Here is a 15110-nt window from a genome sequence, read left to right on the forward strand (position 1 = left end):
CATCTTCTTCTCAACACCGAGATTGCACATGAAAATCCCAGATATGCGCTCATCATCTATGGTTCGCCATAGCGTGTCCCGGGCTTTATCAAATCCGTCTAGCCACTCTCCAATGTACACTAGGGACTCTGATACCAACCAACCTTCTGCCATGCTACCCTCCAGACGTGCCTTTTGACGCACATATCCCTTAAGCGTTTTCATGAAACGTTCTAAGAAGAACATCCATCTAGAATGAACTGTGCCAGCTATTTCCACCTCATCAACTATGTGAACAAGAAGATGCACCTGAATGGTTAGCATGGTAGTAGGAAAATGTTTCTCAAACATGCACACAAGCTCCGCAGCATTTAGTTTGGCGAATGGTATGGAGTCTACGTTGATCTCCTTTTGTGAGATCCATTGCACCAGCTTTGCAAGTTTGTAGATTGTGTTATGGATGTCGAGAGACAAACATCCCTCAATGGCAACCGATAAAATAAACTGTAAAGTATGTGCAGCAATGATATTAAAGTCCACTATGAACGTACCTGACACATTTTATGCCAATCGTACGTGTGACTTCAAACCGGTAAGCTTTCCTTCTTTAGTAAAACACGTTCGGAGTGAGTGATTTACGCCATCCATAGCCAGGCCTAAGCGCAAATTTCGAGCTTCCCTGGCAAAATCCGACCATGTTCTATCTATATGTTTCCAGGATGCGCAATCTGCAGGAATTCGTAGCACACCATCCGAAGATTTATTCTCCTCATGCCATGATGCTAGGGCGGCCATGGACTTACATTCGAAGAAATGCTTGATGCAAGGAAGCAGAGGAAAATGTCGCAAAACCTTTTGTGGAATTTTTGTCCCGTGGAGATCTACTCGATATCTTTCGGAATCACATTTCGGACACTTCTCCATGTCTATGTATTCCCCTCTGAAAATAATGCAGTCATTAGGACAAGCGTGGATAGAATTGTAATCCATCCCCAAGTTTCGCAAAATCTTTCTTGCTTCATCTCGGGAATCTGGCATCACATTGTCAGCTGGTAGTATGTGCTCTTTAAGCAATCTACACAACATAAAAATACGATACAATCGTGTAAAAATCTATCAGATCATTATACATTTAGAGTTTTATTAAAGTAAACTAATTGTAATAGATCACCTGAAAAGCGCTGTGATGCTAGTGTCACTCCATCCAAACTTTGCCTGCATGTTGAGAAGAACCAGGAGTGCTTTCAATCTAGACATACGTGCTCCATTATACAATGGCGTATCGGCTTCACTTTTCATATCATCATAGATAAGCCTTTCTGAATCCATGATCGTCTCGATCATTTCATCAATCTCGGGCTCAAACATTGCCTCGTTGGGAATGTGCTCTGCATGATCATCCCCCGAGCTGTCAGAGGCTACATCTTGTGGCCTCACATATGCTGCTTGACCAAAGCGCCTGCGAACACGTCTATTGGGTTGCAAGATTGCTGCTTGTTGGCCAGCGTCAGAGTCCGACGAGTTATAATTGGCAACAACTCGATCTATAATAGATGGATCGAACTCGTCAAATTCGCGAACGTGCTGCAAAGAAACACGTCTTGTCCGTCGCACAGCATGCTTGCATTGATTACAAGAACATAAGACCCTCGTTGAGAGATAGGTGTTTCGGTTGGACGGTCCCACATCCTCGTCACTACTCATAATGAGGATAAAAATCTTATAACCTGGACAACAAATTTAATATTCTATTGGCATTCTTCGTCTTATCTCTCTCTCTCTCTCTCTCTCTCTCTCTCTCTCTCTCTCTCTCTCTCTCTCTCTCTCTCTTTTCTTTACCTCACATTCTCTAGTCATGTCCAATCCCCTCACACCTCGGTCTAGAGGTGCACGGAGATCAGAACCACCGGGTTATAATCTCGTCTTTATTGGTCAATACCTATATTTGTGGGTACAAGAAATCTACAAACCCACGTCTACATGATACTGCATGTAGTGGACAAAACCCCTTTGCCTCTTCTCTAGCTGTAGCACTTCACAGCATCTTAACATCTTTTCACTGTTCGTCTAACTCTAAACCCTAAACCGTAAGTAATTCTTGCGTGGACTCGATCTAAAGTAAATAAGCGTAAATCTAAATAAATGTAAATCTAACTAAAAATAAACCTAAATCTAATTTAACGTAAGTCTACATCTAACCTAATCTTTAACGTCTTTTGGGATAGTTTCCTACGACGTTAAAACTCTCTTCTTCTTGTGTGTGTGTGTGTGTGTGTGTGTGTGGGTAAACCTAAATAAACCTAAGTATAATCTAATATAACATAAATCTAAATCTAACGTAAATTATGTTATATTAAAAACAAAGAACTAAACTAACAGGGATTATAAGAACCTTAAAACTGATTTAACACATAATTTTTCACGACATGACTCGGCAAGAGTTGGCATTCTCATCACTAAAGATGTGAGAGTTAACTTCCGACGGTGACGCTGCCTCATCTCCATCCACATCTGACGACAGCAATTGGCCCTTTAGACCGTTCTTGCTCTTGTTACTAACTTTGAAGTTGTTGTTGAATGACTAGAGGTTGTCTAGATGGTCATTGTGTCAGGGATGTAGGGACTCTTGCTGCCCTGAAGATCCACCTTCTTCCCTATCTTCTGAAGACATTTCACAAGTACTTTTGGATCGACGGATCCCACCATGAGTGAAGGCAGCAATACCCTATATTCCATTGAGGGCTTTCTTCACCCGCTTCATGCAGGCATCGCAGTCTATGGAGACCTAAATCTAATCTAATATAACGTAAATCTAAATCTAGCGTAAATAAACGTAAATCTAATTAAAAATAAACCTAAATCTAATCTAATTTAACTTAAATAAACCTAAATCTAATTTAACGTAAGTCTACATCTAACCTAATCTTTAACGTCTTTTAGGATGGTTTCCTATGACGTTATAACTCTCTTCTTCTTGTGTGTGTGCGCGTGTGTGGATGTGTGTGCCAATAAAAAGAGATAAATGGTATAAGCTTTCTATCACCCATGCCAAGTATGATAGATTGATTATGCCATTTTCCTCTTGAATAATAGGTCTTGAGTTCAACTCCTCGTCGGCTAGATCTTTAGGTCTTTTAATTTTAATTAGTTTCCTACGACGTTAAATTAGTTTCTCTCTCAATGTGTGTGCGTTTTTTTGGATCGTATGCATGTTTTCTCTCTCTTTTCCTCTCTCAATGTGTGCGTTTTTTGTTTATGCATGTTCTCTCTCTCTTTTCCTCTCTCAATGCGTGCGTTTTTTGTTTATGCATGCTCTCTCTCTCTTTTCCTCTCTCAATGTGTGTGTGCATTCTTTGTTTATGTATGTGTGTGTGCGTTTTTGTTTATGTTTGTACTCTCTCTCTCTCTCTCTCTCTCTCTCTCTCTCTCTCTCTCTCTCTCTCTCTTTCTCTCTCTCAAAAACACTGTGTGTGTGTGTGTATGTGTGTGTGTGAGAGAGAGAGAGAGAGGGAGAGAGAAAGAGGGGAAGGGAACATGAGAATGAGGAGAGGAAAGGAGCATACCTGGCTCTCGATCCTTCCTCTCCTCGTGTGTGTGTGTGTGTGTGTGTGTGTGTGTGTGTGTGTGTGTGTGTGGAGAAGAAAAAGAGAGAGAGAGAGAGAGAGGGAGAGCGTTACCTGCTCCTTGCTTGAGGGCGCCGAAAAACTCAGATCTGAGATCTGAGTTTTTGGGCGCGCTCTGTTATTTTTTAGCCCAGTTGGCGTCGCTATGAGCATCGCAAATTTACAAAGAAATTTGCGACGCTCATAGCGACGCCGGGATTTTTTTTCTTGAGCGTCGCTGTGTGAGCGTCGCTAATATGAATAGCCTCTTGTAGTGACAGTAGTTCCCTGTGAGCTATAAAAATCTTGAATATGAAATGGACATCCAATGAAGTTTGTCTATTCATTATTGAGCTGTAGTCTTTCCTTCCAAACACTTGTGTTGGTAAAAGCTTAGACTTTATTCCCTTCTTCACAAACATGGAAGAGATAGACTGTTGAATAGATGAGTAACCTCTTTTACTAACTCCAAGGGAGTCCAATGTACCCTGTATATGCTTGGTAGGCACTGCATTCTTTGAAATAAATCTGTCACAATGACATCTCGTTGCAAAACCTTAAACTTTTTGTCATGCATGATATCCTTTGCAAGAACATTAGTTATCAATGGCTTTAACTGCTTTCCTACATTGGCCGTCGGTTCTATGTTTCCTTTGTCTGGATAGATGGAATCTCTACAAAGAAAGCATAACTAACATAAACAAACACTTAGATTGATTTAAATTAATTAGAGAGTTTACAATGCTCACTTCAATGCTTGGATTCTTTTCTTAAGGCCGCCAGAGCCTACCTTCAACGTTTCGAGATTCCGTAGTTTCTTCTTTCGCACACGAGTGCCTAACATTGTCTCTTTGTTTTGTAATGACCGTACCTTTGTTCACAAGACCTGTGATTCTTGTGTGCACTGCATTACAGTCTTTTGGTCCTCATGATGCAAGTTTGAAAGTCTTTGAATCTCATTTTCTTGGTGCTTCACCATGTCTTTATAATTTTCTGATTTGTTGTTTGGAGCTTTACAGTAGCCAAGCAATCCATTCTCTCCATTACCTGCAAAGGTCAATAAGCTAGTGAGATTTGAAAATGCTGGGAAAGCATTTGTCATGGGATTCAATGGATAGAGTGAGCCTTTTGTCCAAATATCTAAGTCTTTGCTCCCTCTGCTCTGAGTCACTGTGTCATGATCGGTGTCACTTTGATGTTAGTTTTGCCTCGCTTACACAGTGGCATATATTGGGGATCCAAGTCAATGTGTAGATGATAGAAGGGTCTTTTAAGGAGGACATTTGTGGGGGTGGAAGAAGAAGCCATGTGTGCAACAGGAGGGCAAGAAAGGGAGAATTTCTTTAAGGTCGTTACACAAACAATGAGAGAGAAAGGAGAGAGCAGGTTTGGAAGGATACGTCCTATTGAGTCCTTTAGTCATACATTCCATGTACAGGAAACTCCCTCCAATTCTAGGACATTCACTAAATACAACTGAAAATGATTTATTCTTCAATCATCACGGCCATTATGATACTGTGGTAAGAATCTACTTGTAAGTACACTTTTCGAATGGTTATTCCAACTTTACATTTGCTTTTACCACACCTATTTTCTAAAGAGAGAAATTCAAAATTATATTTTTCTTAGAAGGCCCTCCAAATGACCTCTGAAATTTCCTAATGTTGTATTTCAGTCTAATAAAACAACAATGTGATAAGAAATTTCATGAAAAAAAGAATCCAATTTTCTTTTGTATTAAGTGTTTGATATTTCCTAATGATGTATAATGTAATAAGCACTTGAGAAAACTGTCATAGATAACCCCTTATCATTTGTTAGCCTTTAAACTATACATAAGTTTTTTTTAACCCTCTCTCTCTCTCTCTCTCTCTCTCTCTCATAAAGGGAATTGGAAGGGTCTCTTGGTTACTAGTATGTGCCACATTAATTTTCTTCTTCCCCTCCTATCAAGTCTTGAATATAGTTATGGTAGATTGATCATCCCATTTTTCTTGACTCTATTTAGGTCTTTTGCTCTAGAGTGGTCGGAAAAAGACTCTTGACATCATTCCTATCATGCTCAAATTTCCTCCCACACTCCCTCTCTCTCTCTCTCTCTCTCTCTCTCTCTCTCTCTCTCTCTCGCGCATTTTAAACAACGGTTAGAAAGGTTGATTGCAAGCATGATAATACTCCATTGATAATATTAACCTATTTCATCCTTGATATGGATATTCATAAACCTTAAGTAATTATTTTCACGATCTTAAAATACACATACTATTATCACGGTAGTGGGATAAGGCACATGTAGTGCTTGAGGCTCATTGTACATAAATCTTGTTGAGCTAATATGAAATCTTCACTCACAATTATGAGGAAATAAAGCAAGAAAAATGAAGAAATAATCTCAAGCACCGCATGTTTCCTCATCTAAGTTTGCAATATGAATGCCAATTGAAGTCATGAGGATAGAATGTAGCCAGAGTGTGAGTTTATTTTATCATACTAGAAATTAAAGGAGATCAACGTTTGAAGAATCTTTGGGGTGCTTGTGAGGGTGGCATGGATTCCACCATTTATTATGCACCTTGCATCATTATCGCCACTGCAGATGAAGCAACTTGCGGGAAGAATTGACGTAGAACAAATGGTTAGTAGAGATGCATAATAATCTCCTTCCAAGACCAGTCAGGGCATGATGCACAGTCAAGGAGCTCCTTCATCGTCATCATAAGCTGCATTTCATATCACACCTCGTCGCTCTCGCATCACAACTCGCGCAATTCAGTTGCATAATGGGGATGAAGTGCAAGAGAGGCAGCTCCCTGCTCCTCCCCATGCAGGTGGTAGTGCTACTGCTACTCTTCATGAGGCTCAAGCTTTGTAGCCCAAAAGGAAGGTACGAGTGGCACGGAAGCTGCTAGAAGGGACAAGCTGATGCAAGGCTCATGCTTTGCAGCCTGCAGAAGGCACAAGCGGGCATGGAAGCTGCTAGAGCAGAATAAGGTGTTGCTGGCCCGTTTGAGTGCAACGATGAAGGTGTGAGACATGTTGGACTTGGGATGGAATGCCGTAACTGTAGAGAGGCAATAAAAGAGAGGCGGAGTAGCGTGAATGATGTCAGGGATAGCTTGATGGCATCCTCACAAGAAGTGTAGTAGCCGAAATCTCTCCTCCTACCCTTCCGTGGACAAGCTTTTGCGAGCAATCCATACCCCCGTACACCACACATCTTGAACTTGCGTTTGGAAACGTAAGTTGAAACCTCTTGGTGACGACATATTTGATGAGAATACACTTTCCTCTTCACCATGCATTTTCAACTTGCATTTGGAAACGCAAGTTGGCGGGGCTAGGTGAGGACTAAACTGACAATAAGGAGCAAAAAAAATTCATCCTTGATGATGACTAGTCTTTTTGCTTAGAAACGGTGCATTGATGTTCGTGTTGGTGCATTGATGTTCGTGTTCGGGGAAAACTGTGTCAGCTTGCTTGAATACCAATTGGAAGCAAGAGAAAACAAAAAATATCCATCCAAATTTCGAGGGAAATTTTGCAAAAAAGTTAAAATTAGTCCAATCGCTCCAATTTTCCTTTTGAAAATCTCCTAAAAAGAAATTGTGTATGCTTATAAAAACGATTTTGAAAAAAAACGCCACTACCATTGGTTTAGCCTCAATCATCCTTCACTGCCTTGTTTTCTCTTGACTCGACAGTGTTCGACGTACTTATGGCCCAAAACATGTTGCTTGTTCACTTTTGGATATTCTTTATTTTTAAAAAATTTTAAGCAACCTAATGGAACCAAATGGAGCTTCTTCCATGTGGTAATCAAAAGACAGGTCACGGAGTGCATTATGCAGAGGAGTAAAATTCTTTTGTTGACTTCTAGCTTGCTGCAATGAATCCTCCATTTGTAGCTTCTCTTAGAAGCACAAGGAGTGTCATGGTTTCACTATCTCTAGTACCTCATGTTTAAAAATGATCATGTTCAACTCTTTGACATGCATGTAGGCTCTCATCTTTATCTTCATTTTAGGTTAGTGTACTCGTTAAGAAAGACAATACTTTTACTTGTACAAGCTCTATTATTGTAGATGAGTGCAGTCTCCCAACTTTGCTCAACTAACTTGGATGAAAAACTAGTGCACATGCATTTAAATTCATTTATTCAGATTAATGAATTCCCCTCTAGGGAGCTTTTGGCTTAATTGAGCAATAATAGGGCAATCAATAAAGTGTCTCAAAATATCCAGCAAATTAGGTATGTCTATGACAAGACTTACAAATTCTTTACCATTTTACACATCAGCCATGTCCTTATCTTCATCACATAAGTGATGTAGAGATGATAATATCTACAAATTTTCTTAAGGCATTCAATGTCAAACCCAAGGTTACCAAGATTATTGGTCACAACAAACTTTTTTACCTTTTTCCTACACTCTACAATTTTTGTGCAACTAGTAGCGACCAATTTGTGAGTTCCGCTTCTCTTTCCAAGTATACTGCTCTTTTGTCTTGATTAGTAAAAACAAAACAACTTCTCAAACATCCAAAACTCCTCTTGTAGCTAAGACAAAAGTACTCAAAGTTAGTGATTGTGAAATTATGGCGGATATACTATATGCTCTCATTTTACTTAGATAATATTTGAGATATTGTTGTGCCTATTTAATATACATTAGTATATCCATTGATGCACTCAAGCATTAATCTCAACTCAATTTTAAGTTGTTGGCTAAGTATTTTATGGGAACAATAGTGATATTATGATAGAATGAAGACATTAGGTCAACCTAGTCCCCGTTAGTTATGCATGTGTGTAATTGTCTTCTATGATGCTAGTAGGATGCAATTAGGATATAAGAAAATGAAATATTCAAATAATTCTTAAATACAGATATAAAATACGAGGAAGCATAGTTTCTTTATAGTGACCATGTAACAAAAACTTATCTTTACGCAGGGGTCAAGGATATCAAAGATGTAGATTTTCAAGAAACATTAGCTCAACACGTCATTCTTTACCTTTACCTTCTTGTTTTTTGTCCCTCGCTCAATTTTCTTCTCTCGTTAAATGATATGACCCCTCTTCATAGATCGTTGCAGGCTCCTCTTCCACAAGGTATATCAAGCACCACCATCTTGTGGAGAGATTACGATGAAGTTTGCTCGAGGGTACTCTTTTGAGAGGTTCCATGCTGCAACAAAAGACCCTGTAGGCCACACCATGGCATGGGCCAAGTTTGGTGAAAATGTGATTTAGATGTGTAGAGAAAGATTTGGATCGGAAGATTGAGGGTTGGAGAAAGGCAAGTGGTTCCTCTGAGGCTACCCATCACATTGGGAAAAAGCCTTGCATTACACAGTCTGGCAGCAACTTGTGCACAGAGACCGGGCCAGTTGCTGCTTTATCAACATAGTTTGTTGGTTTGTGACTATGTCAGTGATTAGAATTTATTGGTGGAGAGGATTTCATCCAAGAGCAATCATACTTTTGATAGTATCTTTGAGATGAGGACCTCAATCCACCTAAAACAGGAGGCACTTCTTAGGTATGAGGGGTCCAACGTTGTGGCCAAGCAGATAAAGGTGGACAACGGAACTGTTTACAACGCGATTGCAAGAGCTCCAAAACCAAATTCCAATTAATGATGAAGAGGTGAAAGAGGTGGAAGTTGATCTTGCAACAAACCAATGCATGCTACAACGCCTAGGGGTCACTCATGACATAAAAAAGCTCCAAATGGAGCCTGAGCAGGAGCAGGTATGGTAAATGCTCCCTTAATCTATTTGACTAGGGACTCCTATGTTTTACATTAGGGCATTTAGGTACATTTGATACTTCATTGATAGTTGTATAATGCATTTTGGTAATACATCTTGCAATTTTGGATTGTGCATATAGTCAAAGGTTTCCATTGTACATCAACATCCTTGGTCTTTGTTGCATACAATACTCTTTAGAACTATTGACTACTGTAGGATTGGCTTTGGTACCTTTCCATGGTCTCCTTGGTATTTATAAACACTACCCCAGCTAATTTTGGTACGACTTCTACCTAACTATTTTGTCTTGGTACTATTTTGAGGCTTTCTTCATATACCACCAATCATAGGTTTCTCTAGAACCGCATTGGCATCTCCCTAGTCTTAGGTGCATACAATATTGTTTGGTACTTTTAATGATTGCAGGGATTGTCTCGGGTACTTTTCCATGGTCTCTTTGGTATTTATAGGTACTGCCTCCAATTGTATTTGGTATTGATTCTAGCTAGCTTTGGAAGTGCCTGGGTACTTAGACATCTAGGATGTATGGTACTGCCTTGGTGCTTCCTTGTTATAGTACCAAATCTAGCTTTGACTAGAAGATGCCTTGGTATGTTCTTGATCTCTTTGGTGCATAAGTACCCTTGGACTCTTTGGTACTCTTTTTGGTAGTTTTGGTCCTTGCATTGTTTTGGTAGTGCCTTGGACCTTATCATTGTAGGATGGGACCGCTTTGGTACCTCCTTGGCATAGTGCCGATTGTTTAGTCTTGGTACCTTTCCATAGTCTCCTTGGTAGTTTTTAATTCCTGGCTAGGTTTCATTATATGCTATACGGGATACGTATAATATGTCATATATGGGCATATTATACATTACCTTATATTATATGGAAGTATTATACGATGCCACATCAACAAAAATGGGTACAGCTTGTATATTTTCTTGGTTTTCGATCGAAAAAAATTTCAATCGAAAAATACTTTGCACAAAGTATTTTTCAATCAAAGAATACACTGAAAACAAAAAACTATATAGAGTGGTAGCACGCCTTGTCGAGACCAGTATACATCACAAAAGGTATTCTATGTCATAATTAGAGAAAAAAATAAAGAAAATTATGATTCAAAAATCATTGAAATTTAGAATAATTTAAACTTTTTTTGTTTAAAATCAATTTAATTTTTTATTAAAATTTGACAATTTTTTTATAGGTTCAAATTGTGTAAGCTTTGTATGTTGTGTAGAGCTCAGAGTATTACTCATACAAGGTGTTTATTTTATAGGAGTCACGTGCTACGTGCTCAGTTTACTTACATGTGAAAGTGAATTAGTGATATAATTTAGAGGTCTCTTTTGTGTGCATAGTGTACTCTCACATGAGGTAATTAGTCTGCAAACTATAATAGAATAGAGGTTATATTTATTTAGGTATGTTCGATTTTTATGTGGTGATATTTTCTCACCTCAAAGTGAAGATAGGTAGATATTATTTTGTCCTATGTAGAGCCATCACACCATGCTCTCACTAGAATTATAATTTAAGAATCTCATGTCCAAATACATTGATATTAAACTATCTTCATTTGGATTTTTATGTCTATCATAGTGTGTGATCGTACACGTGCAACAACTGTAGATAGATAAGCGCTCAAAGATCTATTGTGGAGTGTGAAAACCTCATGTTCGCACCTCAAATAGATATGACAATGTCAACGTTTACAATTAATCCTCGTGTTACACTGAGAATCAATTGCAAGATTTGGTTAATATTATTGATTATCGTAATGTGTGAAAACCGTAAGCTTGCACTTTAGATAAATTGATATAGTGCAACGTTGGTGCACCCAAGGTGTGTCCGACCATGGAAAGTGTCAGCAAAACAGGTGCATGGCAACAAACAGATTGATGATAGCATACTTGGACAGGTTTATGAGGTAGTTTTAAGCAAGCACCGCAGTGGTATGCATGCTAAGTGCGGCCCTTTGCAGGTCAAGTCATGGGTTTTGAGTTCTATGAGTCAGGAAGCTTAAAGGTGGTGCAATTGTGCTATTTATGTTGGATTGGTGGCCAAGATTAGTGCTTCAAATTTTTTCATGTGCTCGAGTGAAGGTGCTTTGCCATTCATCGGTTGGATGTCGCATTGAGCTTGAAGGAAAAAACCAATTGTGATGGTCGAGTTCGAGATCCTCTAATCAAAATACGACAAGTGGGGGGCTCTTTTTATGCTAGGTACTAAAGGCTTGGTGTTAGTCGACAAGCAAGGTGGTTGCTTTCAGGTGATATATTCTGGTATGTGCATTCACTCGTAGCACGACGGAAGGTGGCTATTTTTGGCGTGTGCAAGGGGGCCAAGCTCCAAGCTTTTTAAAAAATCTATTAACATGAAAAATATAATAGCAAGCTACAGTCGACGAGCAGTTGGACTTGAGCCATGCATGATGGGAGAGGAGCGAAGTGGTGGCGCCATGCAGTTAAAGCGAAGGGAGCCAGAGAAGGGCGGCCAGAAAAGGAAAAGGGCCTGAGGCCTTGTGAGGTGGACAGAGAAGGTCGCCATGGGCTGCATGGGGTGGGCATGAAGGTGGTGGACAGTTTTGCATGGGAGTAACCAGACCATCAGAGGTGCCGGGGTCTTGAGCGGCGGGGGCTGCAGAGCCGTCAAGCTGAGAAAGGTGGGTTGGCTGAGAGCAAAGAAAAGAAGGCCGCCACGAGGTGGCATTAGGTGGAGAGCGCAGTAAAGGAGAAGGGGCTGCAGTCAGGGGGCGGCCATAGCACAGGGGCGCGCCATGTCGGAGGTGCACACTGAAGGCCTGAGGGACAGCCAAGGCGGAGGGGGTGGCCACCGCTGTAGAAGTTGGTCAGGGGTGGTGGCTCTGAGGAGAGCACAGTACAGAAGGATGCTGTGCTACTGAGGAGCCCGACAGTGAAGGTGTGAGGCCTGGAGGGTGTTATGGGGAGCATCACAAGAGAACAGAGGGGCTGAGGGCTGCTGAAAGAAGGGACGGACCTTGGTTAATGGAGGGGAAGCCTCGACAGGAGGAGGAAGAAACAAGAAGGAAAGGCCGTATGGGTTGCAGTTTGTGAAGAGGCGGGCGGTGTTGCAGATGGGCGCCATCCGAGGTGGTGGGGCTGAGAATAGGGGATGCCGCCAGCGGTGTCAGTGATTGGAGTCAACGAGGGGCTGCGTAAGGCAGAAGACAGGCTAGAAGCGGCATGTGCTTAGAGGAAATCCAAGGGAGAGCTTCCTTTGAAGGAGAAGAAAGCCAAGGATCGCACCAGACCGGTTGATGCCATGATTGTATCTAGATGTTTATTTTGTGATGCATAGAGTTTTCTCAAGTGGTTTGAATTCTATCATCCTTTCCATCTAATCTCGTGCAGTGAGTCTGTGGTAGTGTTGGCTCCGGACACGTTGTGTGTGAGTGTGTACAGAGAGAGGAAAAACGGTTCTATTTTCAGATCAGGGTTGTGTAAGGTCGAGGCGTGTGTCGCCTCCCTGTACGCGTGCATTTACATGTTGTGGGAGTTGCATGCATCCATTGGTGTCAGGTTATGATGACTAGTTGAAGGGTTTCTTGTACTGAAGTGTTCATGTGTGATTGTGTGTAGTGGTGATTGCTCGAGGGCGGTCTATGTTGTGGAGGTCGACAGAAGATGTGCATGTGTGTGTGATTCTGTGTGGCTTAGGGTGTTGGATACCTGCTGGGCTATAGAGAGGCATTGAGTTTGTGTCCTGTGTGTTGTTTAATTTTCCTCATCCCATCAGTGGTGCCCCTACGGAGGAGCTACTGATTGCTTCTTGGTGAAGTTGAAGACGGTGTTGCGGTGTGTCCAGGTCCAAAGAACAAGTGCTGCTAAGAAAAATGTGGTCGGGTTTTTCGACTTTTACAGGTGCTGAAGATGCAAAAGTGCGGCTACAGGACTATGGTCTTTTCCTGCTAGAGAGTGGCCTGTCAAGAGAAGAGGGGGTTTCCTAAGCTTTCCCGCTCCTGGTTCTAGCAAAGCAAAGGTATGGTATGAGAGCTTGCAGGCTGAAGAAAAGTTGGATTGGGGTACTTTGGAAGCGGCATTTCGAAGCCGAATATGTGGTCAACACGCAGTGGAGTGAAGTGAAGCAGATGATAGACAACCTAAAGCAAAGCCTTGACGGTGATTTTCGAGCATTCATGTGGGATTTCGAGGCCATATGGAGTAAGTTGGTTAAGGTAACTGCTGTAGAGAATGCAAATTTTTGAAAGATGACCAAGTTTGTGGACTGCTTGCATGTCAATGTGCGAGATAAAGTCGATATGGATGGGCCGTGCACATATGAGGAGGCAGTAGCCTAAGCACAGAGCAGGACGAAGAAGCTTTTAACACTAGGTTGGTAATGGGACACTTTTATGTCCCGGGACACTTTTATGTCCTGTTAAGTGACCATTTTCCTTGAATTATGTCAAGAGTTTCAAAATGGATTTTGAGGTGCTATCTGTCTAGAAAGTTGTCTCATGAGCCGAAAAAAACTCGACATTTTTTTGGAATATCAATTCCATCTTTAATCTTGTCCTTGCACAACATTTCACAACCTAAACTGTGTGAAAAACCGGATCCTGTTTTTGGCTTTTTTCAACTTTTTGCAACTATACCACTCTAGAATTCATGTTTGTGAGGTCTATAATGCTAGAGAACTATATTTAGTAGTCTTAAACATGTCATGATGCTTCTAGGGAGAAATAAATGTTAAAGTTGTAAGTTATGACCAAATTACAAAAATTGTCAAATCCTGTTTTTTAGCCAATTTTAGCTCTTCTATGATTTTTTTGGTGGCTTTCATGATATCCAAATGCAGTTTTGATTTTCTATGTCGCATATTGTAACATAAAGCTAATATTCCTTGAGTTTTGGGGCACCTAATACCCTATTTTGCATAGTAGACAACGATGGTTGATTTTTTCAATTATAGAAGAAAATGAAACATTCTAGTATATCAAGTATAGCATTTTCAATATTGTTAGTTTCTTGTGACAACTACATGCATTTTATAGGTAGTAACCATATCTAGTCATAAGGATCAAATTTGGTTACATATTGAATAGTTTCTATGGGATTCTACAACTCATAATGTTGAACCCAGTTTTTTCATGTTTGCTGTATTTAGTACTTCATCTTTGTCCACAAGATTCCCCTTGGTAAGAGATGTATTATTCTTTTGACATGCTCCATGGCTCCTTATGAACCTAAAGGACAATAGGGAACTAAGAAAACATGCATATATTATTTGTATTGAGCGTGGCTATAGAAACTTTGATGATAGGTTTGCAGAATGGTAAAAATTCAACTTTTTTGTACCTATTTCTTTTGGAAAAACAAAAAATAGTGAGTGAGAAGCAATCATATGTTCTGATCACCAACCCATTGAAGTTAACTAGGGAATTTATCTCAAGTCCTACAAAAATCCCTAATCTTATTTTTATGCAACAAAACGTAAGAAATGACTGTTTTGATGAAAATGTACTGGTCCATCAACTTTGGAGGCTTGGTGTGACCAAAAGATGAGAAATTTTACAAGTTACTTATTTTTTCCATGTGTAGTAGGCCTTGAACTATAACCTCATGAAAGGATTTTACAAAATGAGTGGATCTATTATGGTTTTGGAGGTTTTTTTCAAAACCCTGAAAGGACACTTTTATGTCCTGTTAGGTTACCAACCTAGTGTTAAAGAAGCAACAGGCAACGCAGTTTCTCGCGAGTCCATTGGTTCCAAGGCCAATTGCTAGGGAAGAGCCTAAG

General features: G+C 40.3%; 1 pseudogene; it reads right to left on the minus strand.

Annotated features, from left to right (window-relative positions):
• Positions 1-11719: 11719 nt before the first annotated feature.
• LOC147434935 (uncharacterized) lies at positions 11720-13947 on the minus strand (annotated as a pseudogene).
• Positions 13948-15110: the final 1163 nt, after the last annotated feature.

This window comes from Adiantum capillus-veneris, chromosome 19 (assembly GCF_014529385.1).
Source record: "Adiantum capillus-veneris isolate H3 chromosome 19, ASM1452938v2, whole genome shotgun sequence".
In the NCBI taxonomy this organism is placed as follows: Eukaryota; Viridiplantae; Streptophyta; class Polypodiopsida; order Polypodiales; family Pteridaceae; genus Adiantum; species Adiantum capillus-veneris.